This window comes from Phocoena sinus, chromosome 10, assembly GCF_008692025.1.
Source record: "Phocoena sinus isolate mPhoSin1 chromosome 10, mPhoSin1.pri, whole genome shotgun sequence".
Taxonomy (NCBI): Eukaryota; Metazoa; Chordata; class Mammalia; order Artiodactyla; family Phocoenidae; genus Phocoena; species Phocoena sinus.
Window position 1 is genome coordinate 26,231,728 of NC_045772.1, and position 26,181 is coordinate 26,257,908.

The window sequence follows — 26,181 nt, forward strand, 5'->3', positions numbered from 1 at the left end:
TGGCATATGACGCATTGGTTGCACACTGACCAAAGCCAGCTCAGTAGTTCACAATTAATAAGCTCATGCTTGGAAGATATCAGTTGCCTCCAATGATTACAGATCCTTGGAGGTGAGGACCATGGGTCTCCACTCCCACAGCCTCCCTAAGAGGTAGAAGGGTAAATCAAAAGCCGTTCTCTGAACCAAATCCTGCTACAGGGACAAACACGCATCACCAAACGGGCACACAGCCCATTCTGGGAATTGCTGGTGAGCCCCTGACTCCTGGCCTTCTAGGCACTCAGAGGAGCACCTTGAGTGAAAGCCTGTGGGATGAACAGTGTCAGCACTGCGGCTGTAGGATTCAGCCAGCCTCCCAGGCTGCTCAGGTCACAGAACCCGCCGTCACATGCGCTGCAGGGATGTTGGCAGCTGGGCTTGCCTGATTCTCATACCCTGGTCATGACCGAGTTGCCTGTATTGCATTTCAGGCGGATCCATGTGTTTTCAACACCTGTCTTTTTATCAATAAAAACCATTTCCAATACCCATTATAGTTATTATCAAACCCTCTGATATTGATCAAAGATAAAGGTAGTTGAAGCCTTTTAATAGCCACCTCTGGAGTGTCAACTTTAGAGTCTTTCAAATGCTAACTAACTGCTTACTCCTAGGATATAAATTAAAACTCACACATATATATCACACTGTTTATGCCAGAGTATTTTGAAGAGAATTACAGATAGTTTTTCAATTTATATGATGGGGTATGGGTGTGTGTATATAAATTGCTTAACACTTTTCAATTTATTTATTTATTTATTTATTTAATTATTTTTTTGCGGTACGCGGGCCTCTCACTGCTGTGGCCTCTCCCGTTGCGGAGCACAGGCTCCGGATGCGCAGGCTCAGCGGCCATGGCTCACGGGCCCAGCCGCTCCGCGGCATGTGGGATCCTACCGGACCAGGGCACGAACCCACCCCACCCCACCAGCTCTAATATGCCTAATATGGTTTGTTGTGTATCTTTTCAGACTTTCCCTATTCATATACAAACAAAATATATATAAAATTATTTCTACAAAAATAAGATCACACTGTTCTGTAACTTGCCTTTTAAAACTTAATATGCTATTTGTAAGTTTTATTTCATTTTTTTCATGATTATATTCTGGTGTACATCATACTTTATTTAAACAGTCCCCTCTTGGTGGACATTTAAGTCATTTCCAGTGTCATCTTATACAGTGATGCAGTAAATGTCTGTTTACACAGACCTTTGTGTATGTTTCCTGGAATTCTCAGTAGAAGAGGAACTTCTGGGTCACGGGGTCTGCACATTTTAAATACCGTTAAATATTTAGAGATTGCTCTCTAAAGAGGCTATACTTACGCTAATTTACACTCTCATCACCATCATTAAGTCTTTGTCTCACCTTCAGTGTCGCTATCTTAGGGAAGCCTGACCTGTCACCTTTACCTCAGGTAGCGTGGGTGCCCCTCCTTTCTTCTCAAGGGTCCCACCAAAGTTCTGCTTCCTTCCCAAACTTTGGCACTCACCCCAGTATCTGAATGTTAGGTAATCAGTCTCACCACTACATCACTGAGCTCTTTATTTTTCCTATAAGGTTGTTTTTTTTTTTCTGATTTCACAAGTAACCCATGTTCACTATATAAAATACCAACATTATGGAAATACCTTACCTTAAGGAAATACAAAAGATCGATCTTTGTTTATTTTAGAAAGTCTGTTCACATATGCCTCTCTCATTAGCAGTGACAGCATGACCATACTAACTGATGCACGCCTCTGTCTCACCTGCAGGCCTGAGTTCCTAAAGGGGAAGGGACCATATCTTTTCATCTTTGTGCCCCAGCACTTAATATGGTGCATAGTGCATCTCAGTGAACGTTTGTCACCTGACAGGATGGCTAGAGTACGATAAGCCTCAGAAAACATGCCAAGTTACGGAAGTGCCTCTAGTCGATTCCAGTGTGACCTATGTATTGTTTGGCTTAGCCTCCTTTAAAAGGGCTGGCTTTGAATGGACTCTCTCACAGTACCAGGCCCTTAACAGAAACTCTGATTCTGATGAAATTCACACTCTTCTAGAAGATTTGGTTTCATACCCTTCAGGACCTATTTAGTTCCTCGAACAAAGCAAACGCAGGAGCCTGGGAAGCAGTTATTAGCCGAGGGAGATTGGTTTACTAATGTGATTTGTTGCGCTGTGTGTTTATTATCCACTGGCTCTGTGCTCATGAAGTCAATATCCCCTGCATTCTGCTGAGCCAGGCAATCTGGTGAAATAAGAGGTGAAGCCCGGCCCTGTTCAAGTTCCAGAATCTAATTGCAACCACAGTAATAGCTACTATATATTGGATGTTTTACATGTCATTTAATCCTCATAAAAACCCTATGAGGAAAGTACTGTTTTCCTCCAGGTTCTAGATGATATTTGGCCTCAGGGAGGTAAACTTTCCAAGGTCACACAGCTATTAAGTGGCAGTGTGTGGCTTTGAATCCAAGTCTTTTTGTTAGTAAACCATCTTTACTCCCTTTTTTGATCCTCTTTCCTGTCCCCAGGCGCCCAAAACGGTCCTTCCGCTATGGAACAGGAAAAGTAGATCATCTGATAGAAAAGCTCAGAGTCCCTTTGTTCATTGAAAACGCTCTTCAGATCCTCAAGAAAACACCTCATCTTTTACTTCATTTTATTCTCCTCTTTTAAAATCATAGACCCTTAGAGATGAAAGGGATTAAGTCCCCAGGTCACTTGCTTTTGAGGGAGGAGCAGGCAATGGCCGACTTGTTATCCATTCTTACCATCGAGGTAGAAAGGCTTCCAGATTTCGCTACATGCATGGAAAGCCTGGTGTTGCTCTGGATTTATATGGGTGCAGAGCTAGAGTCTAACAGAATTAAACGTCATAGGTAAACTCCAAACTAGGACCAGAAACATAAGGATAGGCTCGTCCATGGACCCTATGAGGACCCACAAATTGCCCCAAAGCCATGTTCCTACCAAGAGTCTAAACAAGATCTTGTAGGTTTCTTTTTGATTATATTCATCCCATCCCAAATGGTCAAACATTTCTTTCCTTTCTACTGATGTGTAGAAGAGGAGATATATGTCCATAATCACTTATCTGAAATCTGTAAGGAAATGCTTTGCTCATTACATCTTACGTTGCATCAGACCCCCAGTGGGACTGGGGTTGTGCTCTGCAATCAGACACGTTAATATATCTGTGGTTCGACTTAACTGTTATTAAGGAAAGACTGTAAATATGTGTCACTTCGGGTCAGATTTTTGTTACCAGATAAGTTGCACACATTTAGGAAAAAGCTTTCATAATTCAGAACTTTCTGGGTTTCAGAATTACAGGTAAGGAATTTGGGGCCTATAATTTCCCCCCTCTTTGCACTGGTAGAAGTTGAACTTGTGGACCACTAACATTATGTTTGATAGAGGACCCTCATGCCCTTTGTTAAAAGCAAAATAAACTTTGTTCCCAAGGAGGGGTCTGCCTCCTTGACATTTAGGGGGCTGCTAAGCACCACTCTCGTGTGTGTGTGTGCGTGTGTTTCCTTGGTAGCTTAGTTCCACACCTGACAGTTCCCGGGGTGGGGAACTCCCTCAGGCTGCTCTCCCTAACCCTAACCCCAACCAGTTCCTCAGCCGCATTCCCTTTGCTCTCTCTCCTGAGTGGATCTGAACAGCCAGTTTCTACCCTTGTCTTTGTGAGGACTGTCGCTACCAGCAGGCTGCTTTTCTCTAAGCTACATACTCCCTAAGCCTTTGTTCCTTGGTTCTGGGAGCCTTCACCATGGCAACAATTTTGGCTCATCTCAGTCCATTCCCAGGAGGCCTCTGAGGCTTTGCCCACACGGTGCCACGCTGAAAAATGCAGTCTGGCCCACGAGTTTGCTTTCACATTTTAATTGCTTATTTTGACTTGCGGCACAGTCCCAGGGATTTTTTCTGCAGAGGGATGGGTTTCGCCATGCCTGGTGACCGGGCTGCTGTCTCTCACCCTCCTCGGTGTGAGACGCATGCACTTCTTACACCCACGGTGATGCCTCACCGTTTCCAAAGCCTTTCTGAGATTAGGACAGGCCGAAGCCAGATGGTTCGACAAACTCTCGTTTCTGTTCCCACTTTGGTTCCTTGCAGCCTCTTATGTTCCGAGAGCAGTTGCTTTTCCATTCTGTGGACTCCATCAAGCAGTGAGTGTCTTCAGAAACTATTTGCACCCTGAAGGGTCTGGACATTGCTGCCGGTGGCTGGACTTTGACAGCTGGTACCATCACCTTCCCTCAGCACCCGATTTATCAGAGTGCAATATTCATGCCATGTGGCTTTGGGGCCAAGGGTATTCAATCATCCAGTGACTTAAATTGCCAAGGAAACAATGTCTGCTGGGACTTCAGAATTTACCTCCTGTTCCCAGGCTCTAAAATTCTTCCTGACACAGTTTATTCTCATAACCACCCAGATCTGTGAAGTGTGTAAATCTTTGAACTTTTCTGCTGCAAAATTCACTTTTTTGCATGGAGGGCCTTGAACAGGGGCCCAAAGAACCTGGGCTTTAGGGGATCCATGAACGTCTGGAAATTGTATGCACTATTTTGTATGGATGTGGGTATGGGCATTTTTTGAGGAGAGGCTTGCACTGAGTCCTTAGCATCCTATTCCAAAGCAGTGTGGCCCCAGGAAAATAATTTAGTCTTCTGAGCCTCTGGAAAATGAGAATAATAAGAGATCGGACCCCATTCATTCGCATGAGGATACAATGAGAAAATGCATGTAAACTGCCTGGTACAGTGTCCATGAACATTCAGTAAATGTCAGCTATCACTCTTCATCTGTGATCCTCGAAAAGTTAAAATTATGTGACGGCTTTCTATGCCATAGAATTAGGTAGCAGATATATCATCATTAATATTTATCAACATTGTTACAGCCCTTTATGCTGTATCAAGAATCTTTGCCATACTGCCTCATGTGATCTTCACAGCATCCTTGTTGGTAGGTGGGAGAGACTGCATAACTATCTTCTCCCACAGATGAGAAAACTGAGGTTCAAGGGAGACGAGACCACCCAGCTAACAAGGCTCAGAAAAATGGCTTCTGCTCGCGTTCTAGTGACCTGACAGATCATAAGACAGTTACAACATACAGAGTGTGATGAGTGCCTCGACCCTTGAAGTCCAGGAAGTTACGGCAGTCAGGAGGGTCAAGGAAGGCTTCCTGGAATAAATGACTCTTAATCTGAGCCCTGACATGGAGGTAGGAGTAGGCCAGGTGGAGAGTGGGCTGTGGCAGTGTTACCCGCAGAGGCATTAGCACGTGCCAGTTCCTAGAGCAGGGGGACCTCAGTGGTCAGGCGCCTCTTGGCAAGAGGGGATGGAGATAAGGCAAAAAGAGCAGTTTTCAGGACTCCTCCCCTAAAAAAAAAAGATGAATAACTGAAGAAAGAGGAAAGGAGTAGAGCAGAGAATTATGTTTGGGTTTATACGCATACCTACAAACCGTGCAGCCATTTAAAAGAATTCTGGGGATGTGTTTGATATGTTAAGTGAGGAAGAGCACGTATAAAGTTGCCCATATGCCGTGATTTCAGCTGTGTAGAGATGAATCTACCAAGGACCGAAACTTAGAAATTCAGTGGAAGAAGGAAAGTAACTCTTGTATTGAGGTGATACTTTTTTTTTTTTACATGTAAGTCCAAACTTTATTTAAAATTATATTTTAAATTTAACATCACCAAACATCACAATGGGGGAAAAAATAAATGACAGAAAGAAAAAGAAAAAACCCCACAGTGGAGGTGATACATTTTTGAAACTCATTTTAATGTGTTGTTTTTGAGGTTTTGTTTTAGTTGCTTGGTGCTCCCAATACCTGCCTGTCCAGCGTTCATTTCACCGGGCTTCCAGCCTCTTTAGTTCCTACTCATTCACTCATTAGTTCATTTCATGCTTGCAGGCAGTGGGGCTTGAGCAAGTCTCAGTTATGTCTGTGTGTCCGTCCCTGACTGGGTCAGCATTCAGAGAGCCCAGAGCCCCTTGCCTCTGTGTCTAGATGAGATCACTTGTTCTCTCACTTGCTTTCAGGACACCTGTAACTAACACTCCCCTTTTGTTCACGTGAGGAAAAAGACAAGGCAGTGCTGGTTAGTGAGCAAGGGCTCCTTCCACAATCCGGATGGAATGAAGCAGGGAAATTAAGTAACCAGAGAGGTGACAACTGGAATAACTGGGTATCAGGCAGAAATGTCCACTTGACCTGGCTTATTACTGTTTGGAGCTTGATGCTTTTGGAATATTGCCTGGTTCCTTCTAAGTTTTCCACAGGGGTCAAAGGCTTTGTTTGCTCTGAATGTGTTTTTAAGCAGTTAATTGGAAGCTTTCCCTTTCGTGCAGGTCAATGAGGAAAAAGCACTGTGCTGCTGTGAGAGCGGGCATCCACAAGCAACCTTTACCCCCGGTGCTCTTTATACGTTCTGAGCATTTCTGAGGTTCTGTCCCTTCCGAAGGCAGCCTCAGCACACAGGGACAGTTAAAAACTGTGTTTAAGATACGATACATAGTATCTGCTTTAAAATGCTCCAACACACACACAATGTGTGGGAGGGTATGCAGTAAGATGGGCAAGGAGTATATGGGGTTCTTTACACTATTGCCTTCACCTTGTTTATCTTTGAAATTTTTCACAAGAAAAAAAGACTTGAATAACATTTAAAAGACTGGTAACAAAATACTTACTGGAAATAAATATGAGAAGCCCTGCGTGACAGTATGCCCTCTGATACCTCTGGGGACAGCCAACTCCAGATGCCTCCTTGGGCCCTAGAGTGAATGGGAGCTGATGGGGCAGGGGAAGTAGAGGTACCCAGAGGTGGCAGCTGTCCGTGGACATGGGGCTCATTAGAATATGTAACACAAAAAGGGTAATTACATGAATTTTAGAAAACCAGAAAGAAATACTCCAAAATTCTACTCCTGAATAGTTCATTTTCTTATTTTATATTTTCAAAGTTTTCTACAATACAGAGTTAAAAGAACTCTCTTTAACTCTCTGTCATCACCTTAAGAACCCTGAAGCTCTGATGATGGGATTACACGTAACTCAAGTAAGTGATGAGGAACTTGCCCCAAGTCCCACATCCAGTTAGAGGTAGAACTTGGCCAGGTGCCAGGTGTGGCATGTATGAAGATTTATACTATGCTTTAAAAAAAAAATCATTGTTTTAGCTCTGGACCCTTTTCAAAATGAGCATGGTCTTTTAAAAACTCCTAACCAGGACTTCCCTGGTGGCACAGTGGTTAAGAATCCGCCTGCCAATGCAGGGGACACGGGTTCGAGCCCTAGTCCGGGAAGATCCCGCATGCCGTGGAGCAACTAAGCCCGTGCGCCACAGCTACTGAGCCTGCGCTCTAGAGCCCGCGAGCCACTACTACTGAGCCCACATGCCACAACTACTGAAGCCTGCACGCCTAGAGCTCGTGCTCCACAACAAGAGGAGCCACCACAATGAGAGGCCCCCACACCGCAACAAAGACCCAACACAGCCAAAAATAAATAATTTAATTAATTAATAAAATAAAATAAAACCTCCTAACCAACCACATCCCAGCTTCCTCATCTTCCTTCTGTATTGTGCTTGGCATTCCCTGACGGACAGTTGTCTTCCCACATTCAAATTGTTGATACCTAAGGTGGTATATATTCCTTGCAGGGACATCAGTGAGTCACTTGTCAATTGATATATTTTTTAATTGGTCAATAATTACATTTATTTATTTACTTTTATCGACGTATAGTTGATATGCAATGCTGTGCCAATCTCTGCTGTACAGCAAAGTGACTCAGTTTTACACACATATAGATATTCTTTTTCTGTATTCTTTTCCATTATGGTTTATCACAGTACACTGAGTATAATTCCCTGTGCTATTAGGACCTTGTTGTTTACCTGTTCTAAATGTAATAGTTTGCATCTACCAACCCCAAACTCCCAGTCTATCCCTCTCCCTCCCCCACTCCCCCTTGGCAACCACAAGTCTGTTCTCTGTGTCTGTGAGTCTATTTCTGTTTTGCAGATAGGTTCACTTGTGCCATATTTTCGATTCCACGTCTAAATGATATCTTATGGTAGTTGTCTCTGTCTGACTTACTTCACTTCGTATGATAATCTCTAGTTGCATCCATGTTGCTGCAAAATGGCATCCATTGGTGTTGAACATATATTTATTGTCAGACACTGTGTTAGGCACCAAGAATATAATGGTGAACAAGACACAGTCCTTGACTTGAAAAGTTTACACAGGCTGGGGAGGCAAATGAATAAACAAGCACTTACAACACAGGGGGATCCCTGCTTTGATAAGGGCAGGCTTGGGAACATGGCTGTATGGGGAGAGGGGTGTGAGCACTGACCTGGCCTTGGGGATGGGGGTGTATTCCAAGGGAGGTTTCCCTCAGGAAGTCATGCCAAGCCAGCATCTGAAAAGGCTGTTAGCTAGAAAGAGGGGTGCAGAAAGATGGGGGGAAGCTGCCCAGGCAGAGGCAAGTAATTACAGCCTTTCCCAAAGCACGTGTCTGAGGGCTGCAGGGTACTAATATTGGATTTATTCACACCGCCTGTGTTTGCAAAGAAAACTTATTTTTCTAGAGAGAACTCAGTCTTCACTTGAGCTCCTCTTCTCACCCACACTGGGTAACAGAGAACAACCATGTCTTATTGCAGTTGGATAACTTGGTCTCATCCAACTGAAATGGGCTCTTTAGGTAACTTGGTTTTGTCTGGAGGCCTCCGTCTTTCAGAGCCCTGTCCCCACTACAGCTCCTCCTTAAGGGGGCACCTGAGACTATCAGGGAAGAGTGGGTTCACGGCTGCACAGTGGCCTGGATAAGGGACCGCATACTGAGCCTTCGGAGTCCCTGTCTGTGCCCGTGCCGGCCTGCTCCCTGGAGGGTAGTGGCAGAAATGCCTCTGGTGCTGCCTGGCTTCTCAGGATGGTGTGTTGGCAACAACCATGGGGGGCCCTGGGCCGGCCATTCGCGACTAGCTTCCAGGTCCCTCCCTGCACGCTGGCAATCCACCAGCCCTCAAATGCAAAAGGGGGGAAAAAGCACAATCAAAGATTTTAACATTACTCCTATTTGTTATCTTGGTTAAGTTTCTGGCCACAGAAGTTTGGCACCTCAGTTAACATATGTTAGCTCCTCGTCCTTTTCCTGCTGGTCCAGTTTCTCCCCTCTTCCCTCAAAGAGAGGACAGAAGGGAAGAAGATCCTTATGGGCTCAAAGTGGCATTTGGGAGATGAGACCCTTGGTACTCAAACAGTATGGGAATTTAGACTTTTAAAATAAGAATAAAGTGCGCAAAAAAAGCCAAAAACGGGCTTCCCTGGTGGCGCAGTGGTTGAGAGTCCGCCTGCCGATGCAGGGGACACGGCTTCGTGCCCCGGTCCGGGAAGATCCCACATGCCGCGGAGCGGCTGGGCCTGTGAGCCATGGCCGCTGAGCCTGCACGTCCGGAGCCTGTGCTCCGCAGCGGGAGAGGCCACAACAGTGAGAGGCCCGCGTAACGCAAAAAAAAGAAAAGAAAAAAAAAAAAGAATAAAATGGAAGAAACCTGCCCACATTCTCTAAACTTATTGAAGCCCTTTGAATTGTCAGTAAAGAACAACAATAATAAAGTTGTTATTACAACTAATGTTTGTAAAGTCCCTTACAGTAATTTTTCCACAGAAGGGTGCCTGACTCATTGTAAGCACTCAGTGAATTGTTGCTGCTATTACAGTTCTTATTTTATTTAATCTCTGCACTGTCCCTCCTTCGTAGATAAAGTTATGATCCCTTTTCACAGATGAGGAAACTGAGGCTCAGATAAAGCAACTTGCCCTAGAGCACCGTGTAGTAAGTGGGTGGCAGGTTGTCAATCTAGGTCTTCCTGCTCCAGCTCCCAGGCTCCTTCTTCAGTCTCCTTGGTTCCTCCACACCTGTCCCCCAGCCATTCCAGTTTACTTACAGAGTCTTAAGGTGAGACAGGATTTCCACCTTTAAACCAGCCCCAAGGGAAATCCTTAAATTCTAAGACATAATCTTCCTTCGGTCTTAAGCACAGTTGAGCCACATGGGGTCAAACTAGTTAGCTTTTGATTCTGTCCTGCAGGTAAATTTAGAGGCAAATAAAAAGTACGAGTATGTTTTAACAACTGTCTCCAGCTTTTAAGGTTAGGTCCTATGTATGCGTGTTCACACACACACACACACACACACACACACAACACCTGATAAATTATTTTAGTAGGTATTGATGAGAACAGAATGCATGAGACTCATTTTCTTGAGGCTCACTAAGAGCTTTTTACATTGATTTAGAAAGTAATGAATGCACAGCTTGAACCATTTCTAATTCCAGCAAACTAACCAACCTAAAGAAACCTTACATCTCTTGGCAGCTTGCAAATAGGTCATTAGGGTTGACCATTACTGTGCAGGAAACAAAAGTGAGCAAACCTTTTGACCTGAGAATGGAAAGCAAGACGTCTCTCCAGAAATACAGTAGTAAGAGAGCCGGCCCAGGAGCCGAGGACTCAGGCAGGAGGAGGATTAATCATTTAACACTTTCTGCCCTGACTCTACTGTGCTGCCTGCTCAGGTGGACTGCAAACAAGTGTCCAGATGAATAATTCACGCTGGCAATGGCTTTGACCTCTCTGAGCTGTCTCCCTCCTGAGCAGGGAGCAGGGAGCATCCACCATAGAAAGACACACCCTGGCCTAAGGTTAAGTCCTTGTTGTCTCCACCCTACTGCATTGGCTATTTCCTGTTCTGATTGCTAATCCTTAGTGAAGTGCTCAAACCACCCACCTCTGGGCACAGAAAAGGAAGGCCCGCTGGTATGGGGTGTGGGTTGGGATAATGGCCTTCAACAGTCCAGTTTTGGAAGCAGCCTCCCTGGAGTGTGTGAGAGGGTTAGCGGAGCCTGGCACTTCGTGGGGCATGGGGCGCTGTGATCCCTTGAAGCCGAGGCTTGGGCGAATCATTTAACTTTCCTGAGCCCTAGCTTCCCCAGCCTCCAAAACCAGAGCCACGGTCCTTGCCCTGCCCACCTCAGGAGGAGGAAGCGATAACAGTTGGTAAATGTTTACAGTTTAAAGCACATTTAAACGTAAGTTGTTTCTAAAAGGTTTATTACTGTAGGATTCCACTTCTTGAGGTGCCTAGAATAATAAACTTGATGGAGACAGAAAGTGGTGGGTACAGGTAGGTGGGGGGAGGCAGGAATGGGAGTTAGTGTTTAATGGGTACAGAATTGCAGTTTGCGAAGATGAAAAGTTATGGGGATCCATAGTGGTGATGTTTGCAAAAACAGTAGAAATGCACTTAATGCCACTGAACTGGACACTTAAAATGGTTACATGTTTTGTTTTGTTTTTTTACATCTTTATTGGAGTATAATTGCTTTACAATGGTGTGTTAGTTTCTGCTTTATAACAAAGTGAATCAGTTATACATATACAGAGATATGTTCCCATATCTCTTCCCTCTTGCGTCTCCCTCCCTCCCACCCTCCCGATCCCACCCCTCTAGGTGGTCACAAAGCACCGAATTGATCTCCCTGTGCTATGCGGCTGCTTCCCACTAGCTATCTATTTTACATTTGGTAGTGTATATATGTCCATGCCACTCTCTCGCTTTGTCACAGCTTACCCTTCCCCCTCCCCATTTCCTCAAGTCCATTCTCTAGTAGGTCAGTGTCTTTTTTTTTTTTTAATTTTTAAAAAAAATTTTTAAGGGAATTCCTTTATTTTTATTTTTTATTTATTTATTTTTGGCTGTGTTGGGTCTTCGTTTCTGTGCAAGGGCTTTCTCTAGTTGCGGCAAGCGGGGGCCACTCTTCATCGCGGTGCGCGGGCCTCTCACTATTGCGGCCTCTCCTGTTGCAGAGCAACAGGCTCCGGACGCACAGGCTCCGGACGCGCAGGCTCAGCGGCCATGGCTCACGGGCCCAGCCGCTCCGCGGCATGTGGGATCTTCCCGGACCAGGGCTACGAACTCGTGTCCCCTGCGTTGGCAGGCGGACTCCCAACCACTGCGCCACCAGGGAAACCCTAGGTCTGTGTCTTTATTCCTGTCTTACCCCTAGGTTCTTCATGACATTTTTTTCCTTAAATTCCATATACATGTGTTAGCATATGGTATTTGTCTTTCTCTTTCTGACTTACTTCACTCTGTATGACAGACTCTAGGTCCATCCACCTCACTACAAATGACTCAATTTCGTTTCTTTTTATGGCTGAGTAATATTCCATTGTATATATGTGCCACATCTTCTTTATCCATTCATCTGTCAATGGACACTTAGGTTGCTTCCGTGTGCTGGCTATTGTAAATAGAGCTGCAATGAACATTTTGGTACATGACTTTTTTTTTTTTTTTTTTTTTTTTGCGGTACGCGGGCCTCTCACTGCTGTGGCCTCTCCCATTGCGGAGTACAGGCTCCGGACGCGCAGGCTCAGCGGCCATGGCTCACGGGCCCAGCCGCTCCGCAGCATGTAGGATCCTCCCGGACCGGGGCACAAACCCGCGTCCCCTGAATCGGCAGGCGGACTCTCAACCACTGCGCCACCAGGGAATTCCCAGATTGGGATTTTTATAGTTGCAAGTAAGAGAAACCAGCCGGAACCAGCATTAACATAACAGTCATTTATCAGGACAGGAGGAGCTGTCTTCCCAGACCAGGGCACTCTGTTCCGGCTCCCCATCCTCAGCCTGCTGGCTGCCCAGTCCACGTGGCAGGGGTGGGGGGCACTCCAGGCTCCCAGCGCTGGTTTCTGTGCTTGGGTCAGCAATCACCTCCTGACCAGTGAGCCGTGGCAGGGGAGCAGGGTCACACGCACACGGAGCGGGTCAAAGCCCACATATGCTGGGGAAGAGCAGCCTTGAGCCGTCCGTGTGGGCTCTGCTCTCTCTGGTGGTGGACCCTGCAGACCACTCAGTCCTCCCAGCTTCCTCCCCGGGCTTCCCATCCCGCTCCCCACCCCGCCTCCTCCGTGATTCTTTCTCGGCCCCACTGGCCGTTCCCTTCTTTGTGGACGCTGCTGCTTTCATCCTCCACCCCTGCTATTAGTGTGCTTTGTGATTTCACTGATGCATCTTCCCATTTTGCTCATTTTCTTCAGATAATCTCAGTGAGTCCCATGACTTCAATTGCTATCCGTTTGCGTTCAGATTCAGTTACTGTTCAGATCTGAGTGCCTGACCCATGTATTCTGCTGCCTAGCAGTATATCTCCAAGAGATGTCCCACTGTGCACAAAACTGCATGTGCCATCTGCCTGTCTCCCCTGAGGCACCCCCGTTCACCTGACCCCCCCGCATGCTCTATCTCTGTGAATGATATCAACAACTACCCCCTGTTAAATCTGCGAGCCGCCTTATTGCTTTCCTGTCCTGTACCAAATAAATCTAATCGGGCACGAAACGCTTTCCCTTAATGCCTCTCGAGTTTGTCCATTGCCATGGCCTTAATTCAGGCCTGCACCATTTCTTACTAATTGTAACTGGCCTCTTGTGCCACCTTGCAATTTGCTTCCCTATAGTGCAATCCATATGATCTTTCTAAATAAAAAAATCTGGTTATTTCAGTTCCTTGATTAAACTCCTTCAGTGGCTCCTCAATGCCGTTGGAATAAAAGTCAGACCTCAGTGTGTGAGGCACAGAACTCTCCCACACCTACCTGCCGGTCTAAGAAACCTCAGCTCTTGGTTCTCTCCAGCCTTAGAATTTCTGAGTATGCCTTGTTCTCCAAGACTCCCCTCAATGCCTTCTTTTTAAGAAAAAAATAAATAAATAAGGTTTTATTATTTACAAACAAAGCGTTAACACAGAGTGAGTAAAAAAGCATAGACTGCTTCTCAAATTCAAAAGGGGGAAAGGTGAGGTCATTAGGTTCAGGGGAAATGTATCTACCTCTGTGGTGTCTGCTTAAAAAGCTGCCATTGAGTCCAAAAATAGTAATAACCTTGTATCAAATATACCAGACACCTAGAAACATACTTCTACCAAAAAAAGAGAAAAGAAAAAGAAAAAGGCGTGAAGGTTCTGACAGTGCAATTGGACATGCCCTGAAGTAAACCAGGTTAAGTCTGCACCCCATATCGAAATCTCTTGTATCTAAGGTGGAGGCTGGAAGCAGCTTAACTGTCTACACAGTTGGCAGAGCACAGCCCCTGAACTATCAATAACTTTCCGGTCCTGTTACACTTTAACCAGGTGACTGAAATGGGACTTGCCCTGGGGCTGGGAAAGGGCATTTGGTGAGAAAGAAGACAGGGACATACATTGAGTAACAACCAACAGCCTCTGCCACCATCCTGACTTGCTGTCCCACGATGATCAGTATTTTATGCTGCTCCACACCAGACTGGTTATTTCCTGCTATCTGCACTGAGTCACTAATTACACAGAATTCTGGGTCTTGGTAGCTACAGTTGCCCAAGGTTCAAACTTTTAAGTACAACCTTCTGTCTTGTTCTGTTCTATTAGTAATGTTTGGTTGCAAAGAACAGAAATATCGAAGAACAGTGGTTAAAACAAATAAGAGTGTGTTTTTTCCTCACATAATATGAAGTCTAGAGGTAGGCTGGTTCAACTGCTCATCAGAGCCACTTGGCATGTTGCCTTTCATCCTCATGGTGACAGCATGGTGGCTACAGCTCCAGCATCACGTCTACATCTAGGTGAGAAAACGGGTTGGAAAAGGGTTCCTCTTGCCAACTGTCTCCTTTTATTAGGAACCAGAAACAGACTTTTACTTAGGTTTTATTCACCAGAACCATGATCTATGGACATCTGTGACTTCAAGGGCGGCCGGGAAGTATATTTAGCACGGCATGGTAGAGTACTGAACAGAATTGGGGTTATGTTTACAAGAAAGAAAGGAGTAAGAGTAAGTGCATTTACAGCTAACAGGGTCTGTCATATGTTACATCAAATGTGTTTCTGTTGCCGCAGCTACTCAATCATATTTACTCTTGCCATAAACGCTTTAGTGTTGTTCTTTTTTCTCTTGAAATTCAGAAGTGTTTTAATACTTTTGCAAAGTGCTTTCTGCAGAATTCAGTTTTACACTGCAGATAACCCTGACTCTAAATGGACAAAAGATATTGGCTGGACTAAGTGTTTTCTGGAAACCATACTCCCAAATTGTACTAGTTTTTCCACGATTGAGCTATTTAATCAAACATTCACAATATATATGCAGATCTTGTTAATCTTCTGTTAATGATAACAGGCAGACTGGATGGTCCGTGCTTGACACGGGAGCATTAGAATGACTCAGTGCACATATCTCTACTGCTTGCATCAGTAATTCTTCACAGTCGTTTAGTTTTATAATCTAAATTTGTTGGAATTAAACTTGAACAGCTCATAAATAGTATAATTAATTTCTGTTCCACTTCAGATCCAATTACAAATTGATTTAAACCTACTGCTGTGTATCCTCTCTGCTCCCCACATATTCCTTGGATCGTGATACACTGTTGCTATTCGACTTTTCACTGTAGTCGTGTGACCTGGGAGGGCGTGCACCACACCCGTCTTGTTTATCATCTGCTTAGTAGAATACCTGGCCCACAGTAGGTGCACAGTAAGCCTTGGTTGAATAATTTAATTGCCAATGACTTGACAGTCATTAGTTAGGTGTCAGCAGAGGCAGTCCCCACTGGCCTGCTAGTTCCTGTGCGCCAGCCAATGTTTTATTTAAAAAGAAATCACAGGCTACACACTAAAATATATCAGGCTGGAGTTGGATATTTAGGCTCTCTGTGGTGTTTCCTGTTTTCCTCTGAAACATGTTTGTGTTTTGTTGTCCAGGCGCCCAGAAGAGAATGACTTTGTGATGCCATTTCCCAGGTCTCAGGGAATTGTCACGATTGCCCTAATTTGAGTCAGCAGCCTACCCCTGCACCAGGCAGGATCTGTGTCCAGGGGGCTGGGCTACTTGTAATGCACTTTCAGTAAACATTTAAATTGAAGTAGAAGCAATGCCTAGAAGAGAGGTTTGAGGCAGATAACCCCAAGGAACTGACAAGGCCACGTCAGCAGTTTTGCCGCTTAACTGCTTCGCCTTGCTACGTGTAACACGTGCACACTCGAGTTTCATTGATTCATTTACTCAGGGATCGCTGAGCACCAGCTGTGGAGCGTGTGTTGGTTTTGTGATCTGCTGCTTACCTTCTGCGCGTTCCTTGTCCTCTCTGTGCCTCAGTTTCCTTATCTAAAAAATAAAGTGATGACACTTACGTTATAGGATGGTTTTGAGCATTAAATGAGATTTTATAGATACGGCCTGTATATATTACTTATAACATATATTAATGTAATATATAGAGAATATATTACATTATATATAATTGTATATAAACTTGGAACAGTGCCTGGAAGATGAGTATTCATGAAATGTAAGCTATCATGAGTCCATAAGTCTCTTTTCCACAATTAAAAAAAACCAAAAGCTCTTGACAACCAAAATTTCTTCATAATTTTGGCAGAAAATTCTGACCTGCTCTGAACTCAGTGACTTTCAAAGCCTGACCCGAAAGGATGTGAGGATATTTTGAGGCTGTATTTAGCCACTTATGTGAATATTCACACATTTTGCTGCAGAAATATCAGTGTGGCAGATTACAGGATGCTGCCCCAGCTTCACTGGCACTGTCACATCATATTATCATTTTCAAATGAAAAATTCTGAATTCTGAAACGTACCTGGACCCAAGGTTTCAGACGAGGGACCGTGGCCCTCTCGTTGTTTCCCGGCCTCCTCCTCAGCAACCACACTGTTCCTGGATGAATGGACCACAGTCTCTGCCTCGAAGGGGCTCAGAGTGCTGAGCGGGTCATGTCAGCGGCGTGTGTCAGAGGCAGCCTGGGGTCCCGGGAGCGCTCGGGATGGCCCTTAACTTCCATGGCTTGGGGATGGTGTGGGAGCTAAGGGAAGCATCTCAAAGGGGTGCCCTGGGAGCCCGTAAGAGGGAGCCAACCTTGTCTCAGAGGTCAGAGGAGGCCTCCCTGCCTGTGTTATGTCCAGACCGAGGCTGAAGAAGGATGAGTAGGCGTGGGGCAGGTGAGGAAGCTGCAGATATGTGGAATGGGGAGAGGAAAGTGCTTGTCGGGGGTGAGGAGGTGAGGGAGAACTGGCTTCTTCCGGGAAACTGGAGGAGAAAGCCCGCAGACAGATGGTGAGAGGGAAGAGGGTGGGTCCCAGGGCTAAGTCACAGTATGCCCAGAGTCCGGTCTCTCAGGGGAGACAGTCCTGGTTTACGGCTGTTGTCCCAGCATTGTTATGAATAGCAGTGTCTTTCACTCTCGAAAGTGCTCCTATTTGGACCATTAAAGTACGTGATCCTCCCTACGTAAAGACCAACATAGGGAACTGAGAATTTATCCTCAGGGAAGTGGGAATCCACTGGAAGATTTTAAACAGTGCACAGTTTTAAGAGTTATCTGGGGCTGATTTGGGGCTTTGCACTATAAAACATTCTTGTTTTCTTCCTCTGCTGATCAGTCTCTTGGTCCCAAGGGTTCCTGGAATAGATGTCAGACCCAGGAAGATAACCCAGAGTGCTGGTGGCAGCCTGGCCTTTGCTGCCATAGGACAGCAGAACCCTTGGCCGGTCTCTGTGTGGACGTAAACATAGAAATAGAGCCGGGTCTGATGATCCTGTGGAGTGTACATGTGCTCTTTCCTTAGCTGAACTCTCAGGAGTTCCTGTGTTGTCTGGACTACCCTCCGAAACAATTGCAGGCCTGTCTCTGAAAAGTCAGGAAGGGTGGCGGCCTTTTCTTTCCTCTCTCCGCATGTCTGGCGTGTGCGTTTGCCTGCTAGCAGGCCCATGCCCAGGCGCCCGCCTTCCCCATCTGACTTTCTTTGCTGGCCAGAGCTGGCAGCTGGCAGACACCAACCTGTCAGTCTCCTGCTTTCAGCCAAGAAAAGACAGGGGAGAATTAAGGAAACCCAAGATTCATGTTTTACTTTTGTGTAGGATGCTTTCAGTGCCTCGGAGAGACACAGACTCACCCCTCTGGGAATTTCTTTACTCTTGGTTCTTATTTCTGTCACATTTTGAGCTCTCCTGTCTGCTGCTGGGTAGGTGGCAAGATAAAAGCTACACGACAGCTGTAATCCCCTTTAGGCCACACAGTGGGATGTAGTTGAAGGAGGTTTCGCGGTAAGCAGCAGATCAGTCCTCTGTGATTAGAAGGAACTGGAACTGTTCACAGCTGCTGGCAAGGCCTCAACGTGGGCTGGTGTCCTCAACTTGATGGTGGCCATGAGGATGGGGCAGTTGTAGGTGGGAAGTGGTTAACAGAGCTCCCCAGGGGCAAGCTGCCTGGGGCCCCATCAGCTGGCTCTTACCTGGTTGAATTCACCTCAGCTGCTAAACCTGGGAGGACGGTACCTGAGCGAATGGATGATCCGTCTCTCAGGGGCGGACTGATGTAAACGCACACACACACACACACACACACACACAACACACATCTACATGCACCTACACATGCAGGCACACACAGTATTAAAATACCAATTTATTCACTCTCAAATCAAATACTTGCATTTTTTTCCCCAAAGGCCAGCTAAGCTACAAATTAGGAGCCTGCTTAGTCATTTTATCCCCAAAAAACCATGGTCTGAAGTCCAGTGCATCTGGGGCAAACTCCACAGGTAGTCAGACTGTGAGAACATTGTCATTTTAGACTGTCTCTACTACAGCCCCTCAAGGTACACTCACCTCCTATAGTTGAGTTTTTTAAACTTGGGATCCCTCGCCAGGCACTCAGAGCCTGAAAGCCCCATGAATGTGTGTGTGTGGCGGGGGCAGGGGGGGGAACATGTGTGTTTTTCTGGGGAAAGAATCCATAGGTTTCCTGAGATACTCATCAACCACCCCCCACCCAGAAAACAAACAGAAACATGTGGACATCCACAGCTGGCTAATAAATTGATACCCTTTGAAGTAATCATTTTTAATAGTGGTGCAGCATATACTTAAAGGGATGGCATGAGAAGATGGCGTCAGCTTTTCCACTGTTGTCCCTAAAATCGTACTCTGAACCCTACTTGTGCTTGCCACTCAGCATAACAAAGCCCTGCAGATATTCAGATCCATCCTTCCCCCCAACCCCCCATCCCTTCTAGAGTAGCGAAATGGTTCTTAATTAGAGAGGAAATCGTTCAGTGAAAAAGGGAAATATTTCCATTAAAGAAGGCTGAGGTAGTTGGGCAAAACTTGAAGAGATGGGCTTCTAGAGTTGGAGTTATTGACCAAAGCCATATACTTCAAGGGTATCTCCAGATGGTGTTATTCCTAAAAGCATAATGTTAAGTGCTACCAATGTTGCCAGCAGAAGAATAGCATTGCACTTTATTAGCTAAGAAGGAGCATACTTTGCATTCTAGGATAAGATCCACGCTGTCTCTAAGGCAGCCATGCACAACTCTGATCTGGCAAACTCCAGCCAGCAGTGTCTGGTGGCTCAGGTCCCCCTTTGGGACCGCTGCTTCTTTCCGTGGATGCCTGATGTGCCCATGGACGTGTGAGTCTAGCCTGGCTGGAATTGGGCATTTAATGCAGTGTGACTCTGGGGATCTGACTATTTCCTGTCTCCCCTTGTAGTTCACAGGGGAGATGTTGGCACTCACCCTACCTCTTCCATCTGATTTTGGCCTGTTCCTATTTACAGCTTCGCTGCTTCCGTTTCAGTAACAACAGATCTTAGCGATGCCAACCCTCGTGTGAAAATGATACAGGACAGTAACGATTACACATTAGTTGTAACTTAGCTTTAGTTTTCTTTGAAATCTTAGAGTGTTCTCCCTGAGAGCTGGGCTTATGAGAGGTTCTCACTTTCCACACTGTATTTTGACAGTATTTAGACTTTTCATGAACATGTATGATTTGTATGTGTGATTTGAATGAACGCAATTAAAACAGCACTCAGAACACCTGGTTTTCAACTCTGGCTTCAGCACTTGGGTCCACATGTGTGATGGAGAGAGAGAGGCAAGTTCCCTAGGGATGGGCAGACATTTTCTGTGATGGGCCTGGTAGTAAATACTTCAGGCTTTTGGGGCATATGTTCTCAGTCTCAGCTACTCAACTCTGCAGCTGGAGTGCAGAAGCAGCCATAGATATGTATAGATATGTGAATATGTAAATAAATATGTAAATAAATGGAGCTGGCTGCGTGCCAACTCATAGGCACTGAAATTTGAAGTTCATAAAATTTTCACATGTCACAAAGTATTATTCCTCTTTTGATATTTTTTAAACTGTTTAAAAATGTAAAAACCATTCTTAGCTCATGGGTCATACAAAAATGGACCGTGGGCTGGATTTGGCTAATCCCTGGTCCTTATCAACTTACCACAAAACTAGGCTGCAATGATAGAAGTCTTAAAACTAAGCTATGGTGATAGAGTAAATCAGTGTTTGCTTTTGGGCGTGAGGTGGGGATTGACTCAGAAGGACCAGCAGGTCGCTTTCTGGGGTTATGGCAGTGTTCTGTGTCTTGCCAGGGGTGTGAGTTACACAGGTGAATACCTTTGTCAAAACCAACTGAAGGTGTATTTAAGATCTAAACATTTCATCGTATACAAGGAAAAGGAACAGCTGTTGCATAACAACCACAAAATCTCAGTGCCAGGTAATAGACAATAAACATTTAATGCTCCCTCGTGTGTCTGTGGGTCAGCCGGGGCGATTCTGCTCCATCCACGTGCTTATTCTGAGCCTAGGTTGGACTGGGGTAGTTCTTCTCTTGGCTGCGGCAGAAACACAAGGCAGCAAAGTGAGCAGAGCAGCACATTTCAATCCCCCCCCTCGCCTGCCTCCCGTTGTTACATTGTTCAGATGCAGTCTGACTGCAAGTGGCTACATATCCTAATTTAAGAAAATGTGACTAAAATGACCAAAGAAAAAAAGCTGCATCCCTTATGCATGAAACCTGACAAGTCTCTACCTTTGAACGGATGGCAAATGTTACAGGACAGCAGGACATACATATATGAAATGATAGAGGCACACAACAGAACTGAATATAACCAAGTGCCAAAATATGTCTCCAGGTAAAACTAGGTTTCTGGAGAGCCCTCTATTGTCCACGCAATGGTAACAGCACCGGAGATGGTGCTTCCTCTGCCTGTCCCTCAGGATAGTGATGCTCTCACCCAGCTCATACGACTCCCTCAGCGAAATCATCCTGTGCATGGCATCAACAGCCCCCTTCTGCTGCAGCCTGACTTCTCTCTTGAGCTCTAGACCCTCATTTCTATCTGTCTGCTCTATCTCCCAGATGCCATGAATGCATCCTTGGCTGAACTTGTGAACTGGTGCTTCGTATTCTGATCTCAGTGAAACGACACCAATATCAAGCCAGGCATGTAGGAGTCATCCCAGACTCTTCACTCTCTTTCATCCCCAAATCCAAGCACTGCTATCTCTAAATGACCCATCCCCCATGTATCTCACAGATTCTTCAGGTTGCCATGGTCCTATTTCATGATCTCATCATTAGCCACCAGAACCATTGCAGTAGCCTCCATGCTCATCTCTTGGTGTTTAGCCTCACCCGCCCTAATCCTCCCTCCACTATATCCAGAGTGACCCGCATCTGATTCTGTCATTCTCTTTCCCATTTGTGTGTGTGTTTTTTTTCTTTTTTTGCAGTACGCGGGCCTCTCATTGTTGTGGCCTCTCCCGTTGCGGAGCACAGGCTCTGGACGCGCAGGCTCAGTGGCCATGGCTCACGGGCGCAGCCGCTCCACGGCATGTGGGATCTTCCTGGACCGGGGCACGAACCCTTGTCCCCTGCATCGGCAGGCGGACTCTCAACCACTGCGCCGCCAGGGAAGCCCCAGCCATTTGTGTGTGTTTTTATCAGTAACGGTTGTCTCCAGAAAAGGACATTGGGGTCTAGAATGGGAGGCAGACTTACTTTTTTTTATCTATCTTTTTATAACATTCGACTGTCTTACCATGAGTAGGTATTTTTCTTTTGCAATACAATAATTATAAAGAGAAAAATTAGAAGAATTGATAGCTGGACTTTATGACTCATTAGAGATGAGGATGAAGGAGAAGGAAGAGTGAGATGATGTTTGAAATGTGGAGCCTGAATTACTGGTGTAATTAGTGTATTAGTAAGTAGTTAGTAGTGGTGTTTGGGGAGCTAGTGAACACGTGGATATTCTACAGTTATAAATTAAGGGCTTCATCTTCCGGTTTATGGGTCATAAGCTTCACCAGGCTGCACAGGCCCAGCTGCTGAGATCGCTGAATCCCACAGCTTCTCAAGAGCAGGTAGTGCTTTCTTACCAACCCTTCGCTGGGTCCAGGATAATCAATAAAAGCTGGTGCAGTAGTGAATTAAGTTTAAAAACCAGGCTTTGGACTCGTGAATCCTGACTCTAACACATACTAATTCTGTAAATTTGGGCAAGTTACCTGACTCCTTTGAACTGTATTTCTCTCGTCTATGGAATGAGAAGTATTAACAGTGCCTCTTCCATAACAGTATTTTGAAGATTAAATGAGATATTTCATGTAAAGCTTTCACTACAGTGCCTAGTTCATATTATACCCTTGGTAAATGCTAGCCATTTTTTCCTGTATTTACTATTTATTCTTCCCATTTTCTAGATGATAAAATTGAGGCACAGAGAGGTTAAGTAATTTTCCCAAGGTCGAACAAGTGGTGGTGCCAGAATTCAAACCAAGCAAGTATGATTTCAGAGTCAGTACTTCTGAATTACTAAACTTTAAGGGAAAATACTGAGAGATTTGAATACATGATTTAAAAGCCGTATAGAGAAACATCATATAAATGATAATGGAGAAAAATCATGCCACATGTGTAACAGATAAAGCTTTATTATCCTTTACAGAACAGTTTCTCAAATGTTCATTTTGAGAAATGCTAGCTATTTTTGTTAATAAAGTATGTCCAAGAAGTAGTTTTCCCCTTTTTGCTTGGAAACCTCCATTGCACAGAAGGTCATGTTTTCGGTAGCTGCATTCTTACAACAAGTCATACTGAGTTAAAAGTCATTTATAATTACTCCCTCTAAGTCTACTTTAAATATTATGTTACTTGTATTTTTTTCAGCCCTATCCCCTCACTACACCTCCCATTTCCCCCACCCCCCAATATTTTGTAGGCTTCACAGTTGTTTTTATTACAGTTCATCTCCTTTAGTCTTATCCTGCCAGCTGATATAGGATGAACATGTGGATGGGTTTAAAAAGCATTTGTATACACCTATGGATTATAAAACCAGAATGGGTTGTGAAGTCGTGTTATGGGGAAATCAACGACATTTTGAAGTCATAGAGTTCATTCCTTCAACAAATATTAAGTTGCTACATGTGTCAGTCACTGTTCCAGGTGGTACAGTGAGCAAAACAGAGGATCTCTCCTTGGAGTTGACTTACTGACAGGGAGAATATAAGTCAAGGAGGTGATCTCGGATGGTGATAAGTGAGAAAATCACAACTGAGCTCTCACGAATGAACCAGCTGTGTGAACTTCTGGGGAAAGAATGCCCCAGGTGGAGGCAACAGCAAGAGTGAAGACTCTAGGGTGAGAGAAAGCCTTGCACATTGAAGGAGCAGACAGGAGGCCTGAGTAGGAGAATGTAAGTGAGAGACAAGGCTGAGAGAGTTGGTCACGGCTGGGTTACATTGGGTTGATAAACCATGGTAAGGAGGTATTCTGGGGTTTTTTTAAACATTAAATCTTGTATTTTTATTTAACTTCTCAGGAATTTATGTTGTTTCCCAAAGTAGAATGAGGAAGGAATGTGGGATAAAGGGAAACATTCAGACTTAGAAAGTCCCAGGTTCTGATTGAGATCCTGTCACTTTACGTATATCTTCTGAGCCTTGGTTTCTTTTTTTTTTAATTTTTATTGGAGTATAGTTACTTTACAATATTGTGTTAGTTTCTACTTTACAGCAAAGTGAATCAACTACGCGTATACATATATCCCCTCGTTTTTGGATTTCCTTCCCATTCAGGACACCATGGAGCATTGAGTAGAGTTCCCTGTGCTATACAGTAGGTTCTCATTAGTTATCTATTTCATACATAGTAGTGTATATATGTCAATCCCAATCTCCCAGTTCCTCCCACCCCTCCTTCTCCCTTGGTATCCATATATATTTGTTCTCTACAACTGTGTCTCTATGAGCCTCAGTTTACACAGATGTAAAACGGAGATGAAACCAGCCCTGTTACATGGCAAGAGACCTACATTTTATTTATTTTGGGTTGTGGGGGTGAGTGGGTAAAGTACATTTATTTTCTTCTATAGGTGCTTCTTTTTCAAAAAAAACAAGGAAAAGGAGAAAAAGCTCCAGCACCCAATGTCCACTGGGCTTTAGTCCATGGGGAGGAGGTGCCCCACGTGCCTGGACCCTAGGCTGACCCCACCCAGGGCGGAGGAGTGCCGCAGCTTCAACAGGGTGAAGCTGGAGAAGGAGTTCTGAGCCTGGATCTCTCTCTCCTGGGTCAGCGCCCAAAGGAAACCTTCCCTCAGCAGCTCCCAGCTCTTCCACACAGAGCCCACACATGGGATGGGGAGACCGATCTCCTGTTGGAACAAGACCGGGTCAATCTCAGGCAACACTGCCACAACATGTCTGCCCACCATCTCCCCAGCCTTCCTGAAGATATAACAGGAAAGGGGATCTCCCTGCTGAGCACCTTCTGCAACTTTCCTGCAAAACCCAGCAAACCTGCATTTATCAAAGTCCCTCTACAGGTGGGTGAGGATTCCTAGCCGATCTGGCACCTGGAAATAGTTGAACATGGCCTGTTGGACACAGCCCCTGTCATGAGGAGCCGCCTCTATGTTGTCGATGGAGTCAAACACTAATTTCACTGCTTGGTGTGCAATCCAGTAGGCTGAGCCCTCATCTCCCATCATGTGGCCCCAGCCACCGCGGCCGCTCTCAGACCCATCGGGCTTGATGAGCCTGCAGGTGGAGCTTGTCCCAGAGATGAGCACGATCCCCCCACCCGGTGTAACAGTGGCGATGGAGCCAGCGGCGTCGGTGGTGATTAAGTAGCTTTCACTCAGGTAGAGAAATCTGTCCCTCAGCTCCTCCATCAGGATCCGCACGGCGTCCTCCTGATCCCCACCGCTCAGGAGGGATAAGCCCAGGCTTCGTAGAGGCACCAGAGATCCACCCCTGCTTTCCGTTTGGCCCCGTTCACCGTCTCGTTGATCCTCTCCACACACTTGTCTGTCCCGGTCAGCCAGTGGTTTGTGCTGAGTCCTTCCACTTCTGCCAGGATCTGCACATCCTCTGAGAGTAAAAGGACCTTGGATCGTGTGCCTCCCCCCTCTACACCCCCGTAGAGCGCGGCCATGCTGCCGCTATCGCCGCCGCGGATCCCGCCGTTTGCTTTGTACCCACATTTTAACTGGTACTTATTTTAATAACCTAATTTAAAAATCTGGGATCGTATTTAAAATACGAAATACATCCAAGCTGCATGAATATATTTCAACAAGATCAGAAGCATTGACTGTGATTTTTTAATACAGTAAAATAGTGTAAATCATACCCACATATATACACATGCACACACACACCAGATTCCTGTGAAGATTAAATGATTAAATGAGATAATGTGAAATGGGACGTATTCTGTTTTTTTGTGTTGTGTTTTTCTAATCCTTAATTTTTTTTTTAATAAATTTAGTTATTTTTGGCTGTGTGGGGTCTTGCTGGACGCGGGCTTTCTCTAGTTGCGGCGAGCGGAGGCCACCCTCCGCTGCAGGGCTTCTCACTGCGGTGGCCTCTCCCGCTGCGGAGCACAGGTTCTAGGCACGCGGGCTTCAGCAGTTGTGGCATGTGGGCTCAGTAGTTGTGGCACGTGGGCTCCAGAGCGCAGGCTCAGCGGTTGTGGCACACGGGCTCAGCTGCTCCGTGGCATGTGGGTTCTTCCCGGACCAGGGCTCGAACCGGTGTTCCCTCCATTGGCAGGCGGACTCCCAATCACTGCGCCACCAAGGAAGCCCTGTGTTGTGTTTTGATTGTTTCTATGATAGGCTGAATAAGGGCCCTCCTAAATTATCCATGTCCTAGTCCCCGAACCT

At 45.5% G+C, this 26,181-nt stretch overlaps 1 protein-coding gene and 1 pseudogene across 2 annotated transcripts in view; one reads left to right on the top strand and one right to left on the bottom strand.

Moving 5' to 3' along the window:
- The window catches only part of TMCC3 (transmembrane and coiled-coil domain family 3), a 269,438-nt gene that overhangs the window by 96,410 nt on the left and 146,847 nt on the right, over positions 1 to 26,181 (top strand). The gene's annotated exons all lie outside the window — the stretch shown is intronic.
- Positions 24,454 to 25,473, bottom strand: LOC116760772 (annotated as a pseudogene).